Genomic DNA, 13,008 nt, shown 5'->3' on the forward strand with positions numbered 1-13,008 from the left:
GGCAGAGGCTTCAGGGGTGAGGCAGTGGGAGCATGGACAGAAGCTCCAGTTGTCGCTTGTACTCCAATGTCAGGTCAGTGCTGGAGTCAGAGCTGTAGCAGCTGCTCACCTCTCCACTTGTACTTAAATAAAAAATAAAGGGCATTTCCCCTGTTTTAAATGGAGAGCCAGAAACTTATCTTGGTTTCAAGGAAATATGGTACTAACTTCCACTTTTGGGTTACTGCTGCCCACAAAATCAGTAAAGCTCTTAATGTAGCACTCCTGTCCTAGCCCTAGAAGAAGAATGGAATGTCCATACCTTGGGGCCACAGAAAATTGCTGTTGGTGAAACAAAGTGCAATTCCAAATGTTGATAAAGTCAAAAGCTATTATTTTTTGCTCTTTCTTCAAATCTTGTGTTAAACTGTTTTGTTTTTTTTAAAAAACCTTTGGGCATAAGTGACAATGTCACTTGCTATTAGAGCAGAATGCTTTGACATAGTTGACATGAAATTTACTTAATGGTAGATCAGCCTGGAAAGTGTACAAAGGCTGATATGTCTGAGGAAGAAAGTGTAAGCACATGTAACTATCAAGGAATATTATCCTATTCCCGGGATACTTGTTACTGAATTCTAATGTCAGAATGTCAACGAGGGAGCTTTGAAACACTGGAATTACACAAAGATGTAACTAAGTGTGTTTCTAAGAGCAGATTGTTCTAATGGATTATCCCCATTGCTGTTCCACTCTCTTTTTTCTTTAGAAGTATTAGTTCCCACTAGCTTGTAATTGGTATGGAATTCAGATAGATGAAGTCAATTTTCTGTACATAGCTTTATTAGAATAGTCATTAAAACTCATTATTTTTAACACACCAAGGTATTTATTTATTTAAGCTCTGTTTACAGAGTAGCTCAATTTGGCTGATGTCAGTTGGCAGTTCAATGAAACTCTGTGTTTCAGGTAAGGCTGTACATGTTACATTGACCAAGATAGTAAATATTCACATGCAGAGAGGATTATAAAATGAGGTTATAAATATAACCCATGTGTAGCAAGACATGAAATATTGTTAGATGAACACCATTTTTTTGCATATTCTAAAATTTAAATGAAGAAGTATTAGAGATTGAAGGTTTTTATACACATAGAAAATCTTTGTGCGTGTATGGAAATGACAGTAAAAGAGCATTCAGATGCATTCTTCTTACTCTTCCTGAGTTTTTCAGGCTTCTTTGCTTCATAAATAGTTTTTCTTCTATGAGTAGCTGGGAAAATCATGGGAAAGTCAGATATCTGGAAAAAAAACATCAGCCTAAATCAGGAGAAAAAAGGCAGCACATATGAAAGTCCTATTGACTATATATTTTTTTTAAATGGAACAATTAAAATATTTATCACAATAATTTGGATACATTTCATTCTGTAACATCAATATATTTAATTCAGATGCTAAAACATTATAATATAAAAATTGGGAGTAACACGCTGTATTCTAATGAATATACTATTGGGACTGCTATATTCATATGCAATAATCTGAAGAAAACTGATTGAAATGATAATATCAAAGAGTGTCTATACACGTACATTAAGGCTGCTCCAACACACTCTAATTACAGTGTCTCAGAGCAGAACTGATTAATCGAGTCTGTTGGAGCATGGTAATTACCACACTCCCGGAGACTCCAGCATCATGGGTATCAGTATCCCTACACTTAAAATGACAACAGGGGTGTTTTAACTAAAGCTTGTTCAATGATTTTTAGGTAAAGCACCCCCGCCGCCATTTTTCAGCACAGGGATGTTAATACACATGATTCTCCAAGTGCTTTAATTAGAGTGGCTCTCGGTGTAGTGTTTTGTAATGTTCTTAACTTATGAAAGTGAGATGCTTTTATATATTTATTGGAACAAAATTAAGATGTCAAAATTGTTCATGTTGACATATTTTCCTCATTGAAAAGTTTATGTTCCAGTGAAATAGTTCAGTCTGATGAAATTAGTGCTTTTGATAGAAAACTGTCAGTATTCATTAAAATGGTCTAAAGGCTTCCATTTCCAGAGGATTTCAAACTCATAGGTTTGTGAAGTTCAGTCCCCCTTTCCTATGTGTAATCCTTTCAGTTGATTTTACATGGTCTAAATGGGTTTCTGTTATAACTCTTTGTACTAAAGTTATGAAAAAATTAAAAGCATAGTTATGCTGGAAAAATTGTGAGGTAGGGTGTGGGATAAGGGTTTCTGTTGGCTTAGTTGTAACTGGGAAAGCTGGCATAACTATGTCATCAGTTGAATTATATGCCTTCATCAACTTCATTGTAGGAATCTCTAATACACCTGTATAGGTATAGCAAGCAAAAGCATCATCTTGCAGACAAACACTCAGAAAATAAATATGGTCAATGGGCTACAAAAGAAATGTCAGGTGGTTATGGAGATAAAGAAATGTCAATATGTAGCATGATCCTCTGTGTTCAGACAGAAGTTACATTTTTTGCATGATGAGGCCCTAAAAGTGCTCTAAAGTCATGCCATGATACACACACACAGCTACTGAGAATTTTAAAAATGGCTCGTCATGCAAAAAATGCACCCTTCTCAAATGAGATATTAGATAAAGGCACTCTACCTTAGAGTGCTTTAGGGGACTTAGGAAGTATCAGTGTGGGGAGGGGGAAGTAAGCAGCACCAAGCTACTGGCTGTGCTTTGACTGAGCTGGAGGGTGGGGGTGGAACAGACTCTCCCTTCCTCATGCTCCCCACTCCCAGTTTCCCTCAGCTGGGATACTGGGGGGAGGTGGGCTGGGCCCATAAAGCAAGGGGGTTCCATTCCACCTCCCCTTTCCAGCTCAGGCCAGGTAAAGCAGAGATGGAGAAAGGATCAGCATGAACTGCCAGCTTGTCAAGCCTGAGCTGGAGGGGGGCTGGAATGGAGCACCCTCAGCTTGTGGGCCCAGCCTAGCTCCCCCCAGTACCCCAGCTGAGGGGACTGGGGATGCCATGAGGTATTGGAGGAGGGAGTTCTGTTCCACCCACCCCCTCCAGCTCAGGCCAGGCAAAACTTTTCACTTTCCCCTCCCCTGCTGATAGCCCTGGAGCTGTGAAGTGGGGAGGGGGCATGGCAGAAGAAAGGGGTGGTTCAGCAGCCTCCTCAAAGTGAAGGAGTGTCCCTGCCTGCTGCCCAGGAGGGCTGGTGCAGGCAGAATTGATTCCTCCTACCCCCAACCCAACAGATGAACCCCTGTTGAGTCAGGGGGGTTTCTAACTCATGCCACATTATGTAAAGTGCCATGAGTTAGAGTAGGAGGGGGGCTGCTTGTCCGTCTGTGCCCTCCCTCTTACAGCTCAAATTAAAATCCATACAAAGCACAGTAATTACTTGGTGCTGCTTAAAGCGAAGGGATACCCAGAATAGGTTAATCACAATAGGCAGGCTCATCTTATCACTTAATTTAATAAATTGGACTTGTCAATTTGGTTTCAGCTTCCTGGTACTTAACTGAACTTCTCAACTCTGTGTGGTGTTGACTCACTTTTAACTGAAAAATGACCTGATTGATATTTCCATAAAAAGGGTATCAAGGCTTTCTTCAAGGCTTCCATCATGGCTTTTTTTTTTAAATAAAGCCAGAGTTGATCTTATTTCTGTGAATGAACTGTTCCATAACTTAGGTTCTCTAAATGGAAGATAAGCAGGGAAAAATTAGTGTTAGCACTCAAACTGGTATTAAAAAGGTAGCTCACCTAGGGGGAAATGAATTTTGTCCTTTAATTGTCTTGTACTAAATTATATTGAGGTGCTGAAGTTGTAGGCACTTGCAGGAATTTTTTACAGTCAAGATTATGAAAACTTCATTGCCATTGTCAGATCATTTTTCAGCTTGTGGTTGCATGAACAATTTAGATTCTAATTTAGAACAGTTTTCAGGTGGTAGAAAACTAGAACTCTACCAACATCTGTCAGTTTTGGTTTGGTCTTTCTTTCAAATGAAGTCACTATTCATGTTGCATTGAATTGGGTTTGTTCTGAAATTTAGGAACATAGGAATGAAAAGGAGCAACATGATCCATAAGGTCCAGTCCGCTGAATTCACAAGCAGTTGTTAACACAAGGGATTCCTGGTACACCATTGTAAATCCTTCTGTTCAACTGCAAGGTATAATACCCCAAATAAAAAGAGCACTCTATACCATGCCATAGGTTAAAACATAGTAAATGAGGTCATTGCCAATGCCCTGCTACTCTAATGACATGAAAGTAGTTGATCAGCATATGTTCAAAGTATACTCAGAAAAGGACCTTGCTCCACGTAAAAGAGGAAGGCAAAAAACTCACAGGTTCTGTCAATCCAGCCTATGGGGAAAAATTCATTCCTGACCCCAAATCACTATGATCCTAAAAAGAGCAAAAATCTTCTACCTCTGGGTTTTCCAGCTATGGATGTTAGTGTTGGTTCACCCCAGTCTAAAGTCCCAGTGCCACAGAGGAAAGATGGGGTAAAAAATCCAGAAGCCAGTAGCACTCCTAAGGAGAAAAAATATTTTCTTGTTTCAAATGGTTGTGAGTAAAAGCTCTGAGAATGGGATCACCAGACATCTTCCATAACACAAGTGCAGCTTGTGTAGCACTCCAACCTGGGTACTGAAAAAAAGTTACTTATCCCTATTTTATTCTTCCTAAATGCTTTGTGTATCACTCAGTATCTGCATTCCACTCATTTGGCTCCTAAAACCATGGGATGTTGCTGCAAGAAGAATGATTGCTAAGAAAAGACAGGATCCACCTGACAAAGAGAGGGAAGAGCATCTTTGCAAACAAGCTCACTTACCTAGTGAGGAGAGCTTTCAATTAGGTTTGCTGGGAGATCAAGACTAAAGCCCTGCAGTAAGTGGGAAAGCAGGAGACTTTGGGGAAGAGTAAACAAGAGGAAGCAAAAGGGGAGGCCTCCTCACTTTTCCTGAGAAAGTAGAACAATTAGCTAATTACACCAGGTGTCTACACAAACACACAGAGTCAAGGAAACAAGCAGGAAGAATTGGAAGTCCTCGCACAGTCATGGAATTAAGATGTGATTAGAATAACAGAGACTTGGTGGGATAGTTCTCAGGACTGCAGCACTGTCATGGATTTATACAAACTGTTCAGGAAGGACAGAGAGGGGTCCAACTGTACAATGTGTAAAAGAGCTGTATGATTACTCAGAGCTCCAATACAAAACTGGAGATAGGCCTGTTGAAAGTCTCTGGGTTAGAGTCAGAGTGGGAAGCAACAAGGATGATGTTGTGGTGGGTGTCTGCTAGGGATCACCAGACCAGGAAGATGAGGCTTTCTTCAGGCAACTAGTAGATGTTTTCCGGTCACAGGTCCTGGTCCTTCTGGGGGACTTAAATCACCCTGACATATGCTGGGGGGGGTTGGGGAGGAGGCTATACAGTTCACAGGAAATCCAAAGAAACACAAAGATCCACCCCCTCCCCAGTATGCCAACTTCTTTATAAAATATTCCAAAGAAGATTTTAGATCACCACACCATTAAACCTGCAGTATACATACTATACATGAATGACTTTTTCTTCATCAGAACTGAACTCCTGGGCTTGCTTATTGATTTCTACCACAGCTTCAACAACTACTATATTTTGATGAAATTCTCTCTGGAATGCTCTAAAACCAGCATCAGTTTTCTAGGTACTGTGTTCGACATCCACAATTGTACTGTAGAAACACCTATATACAAAAAACCTACAACCCACCTCATCTACCTCCACATAACTAGAATTGTTCTAAACACACCAAGAAAGCAGTAAACTACAGGCAGGCTCTCAGATACCACTGTTATTCCTCTGAAGTACTCATGACCTCACTTACCAAAAAAAGTCCTTTACCAACTAGGACATTCCAGAATAAAATTAAGCAACTTCTTTAAACAAAATGCCTCATGCTCCATATAGTAGTGTACAATACAGAAAAAAAATCCTCATGGACTGCACAATCCTTGTGGTCACATATCCCTCCCCCCACCCATACCCACACATTGAAACCTACAAGAAAGATGATGACATAAGTAAACTATATTTTTAGAGGACCATACCTTCCTTTTGATCAGCAAGTGCAAAGTGGAACATAAATCTGCCTAAGCAACAAAAACTAAAGCTGCCAGGAGATCTTCACTACCATTACAATTAACACAACATATAGGAAAACATTAAAATCCATGTATCGTATACATGTCTATCACATAATGTGATACTTTTCATCCAGCATACCAAATGCCTTCATGGAAATCCTGTGGATGAAACTAAACAACTACTACATTTCAGAATGAATTCTCACAGAAAAATGATAAAGGGCCAAATCATCCAATCACCAACATTTTTCACAGAATTACTACTCCATCTCTGACTTCATGGTCCTTGCACTCAAGGGAAATCATACAATACCTTCAGACGATGGGCCTGAGAATAAATATTCATACCTTTACTCGAAACAAAAATCAATGGACTAAATACAGACCATGATTTTATGACTCATTACATTTAATCTGCTCCCTCTGCTACCCCTCTACATTCCACAAATATAACAGACCTCTTCTCTGTGGAATGGTTGGATTTTTTTACATAAATAGGTTTATCTATGCCATTATCTATTTCTAAATGAATCATACATTTTACATATCCCCTGGACCATCACAGGTATAACATTCTGATTACATGGTTCACTGTATGAATAAAAGTTACCTTGAGTTTGTATTAATTAAATAGTTGTATGCTTATTTAGACATAGGCTGAGGAATGGGGTGGCCCAACTGGGCCATGGCCCCACCAACTTTTAGCATGTTAATTTAGCTAGCTATGCAGTTAAAAAAAAATAGCTATACAGTTTTAATTGGAATGACAATTGCGCATTTATGGGTTATATAAATGAACATGCTAAAAGTTGGTCAGTCTAAAACCTGCTGAAAGAGTCTTTTTACAATTTGGTATTGAGCTTCCATATCCCTCCTCCAATTCTCTACACTGAAGAGAGTGATAGCACTTTAATTCTCCATCAATGACAAATGTTTTGTCTCAATTCATAGTAAGGTCTTACACCTTATATAATTGGTGGTTAAAAAACATTTATTCTGTTTGCTTCCTTATTACTATTTCTCATGTTTCTATTTCTCTACACTAAATTAAACCAAAACATTTTTACCACAGTAAGTTGTCTGCTCTTATCAAAACCTCTAACGTGCTAATTGAAAATTAGAAGTTGAAATCCAATTTCTAAATGATTCTAATCTTAGAACTCAGTCTGACATCACTTATTGTCATATAATTGTGGCTGACTGATTATAAGAAACTTAGTAAACTTAGTAAATAGCTTTAAGGTACTATTCAGAAGCCTAAACCAAAATGCCTCACATTCTTGAAATAAATGAGCTTACAATTGTGTTGGCTATACTGATAGTGAAAGACAGTCTGCATTGACATTTTAAAAGTTCAGTTTGGCTAAAATTTTATTGGATGTATAATCAATCTGTGTGCCTCTACATGTGTGCTTTATTGTGCATTACACTAATCTAATGCACAATGAAATGTCACTGTCTACATGTGTGCAGCAATTACCATGCAGTAGATTAACTTAAAGTGCTGCTTGCTAATACTGATAGATACAGGTACTAGAAAAAGGCACGTTAAACTAATATCCTAACACACACATGTAGATGCTGACCTGGGACCAAATTGCTGCTGGTCAACCCAGACAGCAGGGAGCCATGATGTCTGCTTGGTTTAGCCCAGAGCTCCATGGGGAACAGAGGGGTTACGAGGGTGGAGCTGCCTCCCCCTGGACTATGCTGCTCCTGTAAGGCTCAATTTGCTCCCAAATCAGGTGCACATGTAGACATGTCCCAGGGCACAGTTTAATGCACCTGAAGGTATGGCACAGTAAATTCAGGTGCATTAACTGCATATGTAGACACAACCTCTGTTTATCAAATGATGGAGTGGTGTCACACAACTAGCAGGACTCCAAGGTATTTGGTACAGTAGAAATAATACCAGCCAAAGAAAAGTCACCAGTTGAATATCACAATTCTTAGTTATATTAAAGTGGACACCATGGAAAAGCATATGATAACTAGTTGTTATTTTCAAGATTAAGAGTGAAGTAGGCTTACTGACCTTTTAACTGAATCCAAATTAAAATAATGCTGGAAGTGATAAGAAACCATATTCTTGACAGGTTTGAATCTTACATAAATCTGAACATATAAACTTGTAGAATGAGTATGTATAGTGGTTACCTTTGGAAAGTCAGTATTTGCCAAAAACTATCTGATATGTTATCTGATATATTTTAAATATATACTTCTGAAAATGTAGGACAATATTGCAGTTAAGAACAGACACACTATTTTATAAGATTGTTTCAGTTGTGGTTCAGTTTTAAAATGGTTGGAGCAACCTGAGATTCATTTTGGGGTGAGGGGTATTGTTTGTTTCTTTATTTTTCTTTTCTTTTGTTTTGTTTTTTTCTTCCATGACATGAATAATGTAAAATCTAGAGGACAAAACAAAATTTGTCTTGGGTCTGAATTTGAATGTGTTTTTTGGCACCAGGAATATAAGGCAATTAAATAAAAATTTCAATTCACAAAAATTGCAGTAGAAGAGGGTGGTTCGTCTTTTACCCATCAGAGAAGTCAGTTGGGATACAGGAAACCCAGGTTCCAATGTCACCTCTACCTAAGAGTATTTGAACTCACATCAACCACCTTACTGGAAAGAACCATAGCTATGAGGGAATAGGCAGGCCACAAGTGGCCTACTTTTAGTCTCTCCTGATGATGCATGCACTGCTTTCATAGTTAGTGAGTTAGCAAGAGAGCATGGTTAGGGCATTCCCCTGGGAGGTGGCAAACCTGGGTTCAAATGCATTTTGTGCCTGATTGAGAGCAGGCTTTTGAACAAGATCTCCTTCCCCTCAGTAAAGTGCCCAAAACACTAAGCTTTATGCTGAACAAACATTAAAGGATCAGATTTGTGCACTGTGCAGGAAGGGATTCAGAAAAGGAAACCTCTAAAAAAAGGCCCTATTGGTTTTCGTTAGAATGATCATTGCTTTAATTTTGTTATCTTGAGCCTCAGCCTACATCACCCTATGGATGTATCTTCAAAGGTAGAAGAGGTACTACAAGACAGAAGATCCAAAGGAAAATTATAAATAAAATTCAGTGAAAAGGCATTGAAATGTAAAGAAAATGAAGATCTGTCCAGGCTGAGCTTAAAGATTATGGAATATAGACATTAAAACATTCAAAATCCTCAAGTGTCAGAAGGGTGAGCTATAGCAATTGCTGACTGTTAAAAGCAATAATGAGTTCATGATTAGTGCTGGCATTATGCAAATGAAAAACACTTAAGACAGTCTTTGTTGTATCTGGTTTAAGGAGCCGTTTTAGGCAGTACTTTGATATCAGTCACATGTCTCCTTCAAGTGTGAGTTCCATACTTGAAAAATCATGAGCTCAGATGGCAAAGGCATTGTCATCAGAGTAAACAATTTTTTGTAAGCCAGTCACAGGCAAGTCATTAATATACAGGTTGAAAAGGAGAGGCAACAGTACTGATCCCTGAGGAGGCCATTGTTTTTATGTCTCCAAGAGCTATTTCAGTTGGCCAAGTGAACGCTAAAGCATCAATCATATTTTAATAGTTCAACTAGACAAGTGGCTAAATCTGGCAGAATTCCTGACATTTTCACCAGACGACCAGTATCATATGCTACTGTTAAACTGAGGAAGACAACACTAGTCTTCAGGTTTTGTTCTGAAAGCTATTCTCAGTGAAGGTGGTTATGGTTTGAACTTCATAAATTCATAGATTCATAGATGTAGGGTCAGATGGGACCTAAGTACATCATCAAGTCTGACCCCCTCTCCCCTGGGCAGAAGAGAATCCTGGGCTCATATGACCCCAGCTACATAATTGTCAAGCCTCCTCTTAAAGACCCCCAAAGTAGGAGCCTGCACCACTTCCCTTGGAAGTTGGTTCCAGATCTTAGCTGCCCTGACTGCAAAATAGTGTCTTCTAATGTCCAGCCTGAACCTACTCTCAAACAATTTATGGCCATTATTCCTTGTCACTCCAGGAAGTGCACAGGTGAACAGGGTCTCTCCCATTCCCCGCTGATCCCCCCTGTTAAGTTTGTAGATGGCCACCAGGTCCCCTCTCAGCCTTCTCTTGTGAAGGCTGAACAGGTTCCAGTCCCGAAGCCTCTCCTCATGGGGTCTGCCCTGCTGTTCCTGGATCATGTGAGTGGCCCTCCTCTGGACACTCTCAATGCTGGCCACATTACTCCTAAAGTGTGGCGCCCAGAACTGGATGCAGTACTCCAACTGTGGCCTGACCAGTGTTGCATAGAGGGGGAGAATCACCTCCTTGGCCCTGCTTGTGATGCATCTGTGGATGTATGTCAAGGTGCAGTTGGCCTTACTGAATACATCCTCACATTGGTGGCCCATGTTCACTTTGGAATTGATAATAACTCCAAGATCTCTTTCTGCCACTGTGCTTTTGAGAAGGGAGTTCCCCAACCTATAGGTATGCTGCTGGTTCTTACTGCCCAAGTGCAGTACCCTGTCAGTATTGAATCCCATCCTATTCTCATTCGCCCACCCCTGTAACCTGTCAAGGTCCAGGTGTATCCTGTCCCTTCCTTCTAGCGTACCCACCTCACTCCAGATCTTGGTGTCATCAGTGAATTTGAACAGGGTGCTTTTCACCCCCTTGTCCAAGTCACTAATAAAGAGATTAAACAGTGCAGCCCCAAGGACCAAGCCCTGGGGGACCCCACTGCCCACATCCCTCCAGGTCAAATATGACCCATTCACCAACACTCTCTGAGTGCGATCCCTCAGCCAATTTACAACCCATCTGACTGTGTAGGCATCAATGCCACAGTTGCCTAGCTTTTTAATGATAATGGGGTAGGAGACAATGTCATAGGCCTTCCTGAAGTCCAGAAAAACTACATCCACCATGACACCTGCATCCAATGATTTTGGGACCTGATCGTAGAAGGCAATCAGGTTAGTCTGACAGGACCTGCCCCTAACTTGATCAAAAGTGCTCCAACCATGGTGGAATCCCACTTGATCTGGGCTTAGAGAATAATCAGTTTCATAGATTTCATAGACATTAAGGCTGGAAGGGACCTCAGAAGATCATTGAGTCCAGCCCCCTTGCCAAAGGGCAGGAAGTCAGCTGGGGTCATAGCATCCCAGCAAGATAAGCACCTAATTTACTTTTGAAGATGTTCAATATAGGTGCTTGAACCACCTCCAATGGCAGGCTGTTCCAGACTTTGGGGGCTTGGACAGTTAAGAAATTCTTCCTTAGGTCTAGCCTGAAGCGGTCTTGCAGGAGTTTATAACTGTTCAACAACATCATGCACAGTCACATGAGTGGCAAACTGGCTACAGGGGTGCACCCAGAGGGTGGTGGTGGATGGGTTGATGTCGACCTGAGAGGGTGTGGGCAGCAGAGTCCCCCAGGGCTTGGTCCTTGGGCTGGTACTGTTCAACATCTTCATTAATGACCTGGACGAGGGTGTGGAGTGCACCCTGTTCAAGTTAGCTGATGACACCAAGCTGTGCGGTAAAGTGAATACACTGGCAGGCAGGGACCGCATCCAGGCAGACCTGGATAGGTTGGAGAAGTGGGTGGATCTGAACAGGATACAGTTCAACAAGGACAAGTGCAGAGTGCTGCACCTGGGGAGAAGGAACCAGCATTATGGTTGTAGGTTAGGGCCTGACCCTTTCAACAGCACAGAGGCAGAGAGAGATCTTAGAGTCAAGATTGACTCCAGGATGAATATGAGTCACCAGTGTGACAAAGCAATAGGCAGAGCCAACCGCACCCTGTCATACATCAACTGGGGCATCACTAACAGGTCCAGGGAGGTCTTGCTCCACCTCTATGCGGCGCTGATCAGGCCACAGCTGGAGTACTGTGTCCAGTCCTGGGCACCGCACTTCAAGAAGGATGTGGAAAACCTGGAGAGGGTTCAGAGGAGGGCCACTCATATAGTTGAGGGCCTCCATGGCCAGCCCTATGAGGAGAGGCTGAGGGACCTGGATTTCTTTAGTCTCCGCAAGAGGAGACTCAGGGGCGATTTTTTGGCTGCCTACAACCTTATCAGGGGCCACCAGCAGGGACTCGGGAAAAGTCTGTTCACCAGAGCCCCCCTTGGAGTCACCAGGAACAATGGCCATGAGCTGAGGGAGGATAAGTTTAGCTTAGATATTATAAAGAACTACTTAACTATAAGGATGGCCAGAGCCTAGAATAAGCTTCCCAGGGAGGTGGAGCTCTCACCTTCCATGGAAATCTTCAGGAGGAGACTGGATAGGTACCTGGCTGGGGTTTTATGACCCCTCCCACCTCCAGTGCTCCTTCCTGCCCATGGTGGGGGGTCGGACTCGATGATCTGTCTAGCTGCCTTCCGACTCATTGATTCTATGATCATCACTTGGGGTGCTCTGGTGAATAAACTTTTCCCCAGAAACTGGTGGTCACCCCTGATAAACTTATAGGTGGCCATCAGGTCACCCCTGAGCCTTAGCTTTTCCAGGCTAAAGAGCACCATGGCTCTCAGCCTATTGTCGTAAGGTCTGTTTTCCTGACCTCTGATCATGTGTGTGGCTCTTCTCTGGACTCTCTGAAGCTTCTCCACATTCTTTTTGAGTTGTGGAGACCAAAACTGGACGCAGTACTCCAGCTGCGGCCTCACCAAGGCTGAGTACAAGGGGAGAATGGCATCCCGAGATTTGCTCGAGAAGCATCTATGGATGCAAGCCAGCATTTTGGTCACTTTACTATCTGCAGCATTGCATTGCAGAATCATGTTCATCTTGTGGTCAGTGATTAACCCCAAGTCTCTTTCTTCCATAGTACTAGCCTATAAGGATGCTGCAGGTTTTTCCTCGTAAGATGGAGAACCTTGCATTTTTCGATGTTAAACACCGTCAG

At 41.5% G+C, this 13,008-nt stretch overlaps 1 long non-coding RNA gene across 1 annotated transcript in view; it reads right to left on the minus strand.

Annotated features, from left to right (window-relative positions):
• Window positions 1–865: 865 nt before the first annotated feature.
• The window catches only part of LOC109314711, a 42,202-nt gene continuing 30,059 nt past the window's right edge, over window positions 866–13,008 (minus strand). Inside the window, exon 3 of the long non-coding RNA XR_002102349.1 lies at window positions 866–1,281. This is a non-coding gene — a long non-coding RNA (uncharacterized LOC109314711). The remainder of the gene's footprint in view (window positions 1,282–13,008) is intronic.

Source organism: Crocodylus porosus, unplaced genomic scaffold, assembly GCF_001723895.1.
Source record: "Crocodylus porosus isolate Cpor-Errol unplaced genomic scaffold, CroPor_comp1, whole genome shotgun sequence".
NCBI classification, from domain to species: domain Eukaryota; kingdom Metazoa; phylum Chordata; order Crocodylia; family Crocodylidae; genus Crocodylus; species Crocodylus porosus.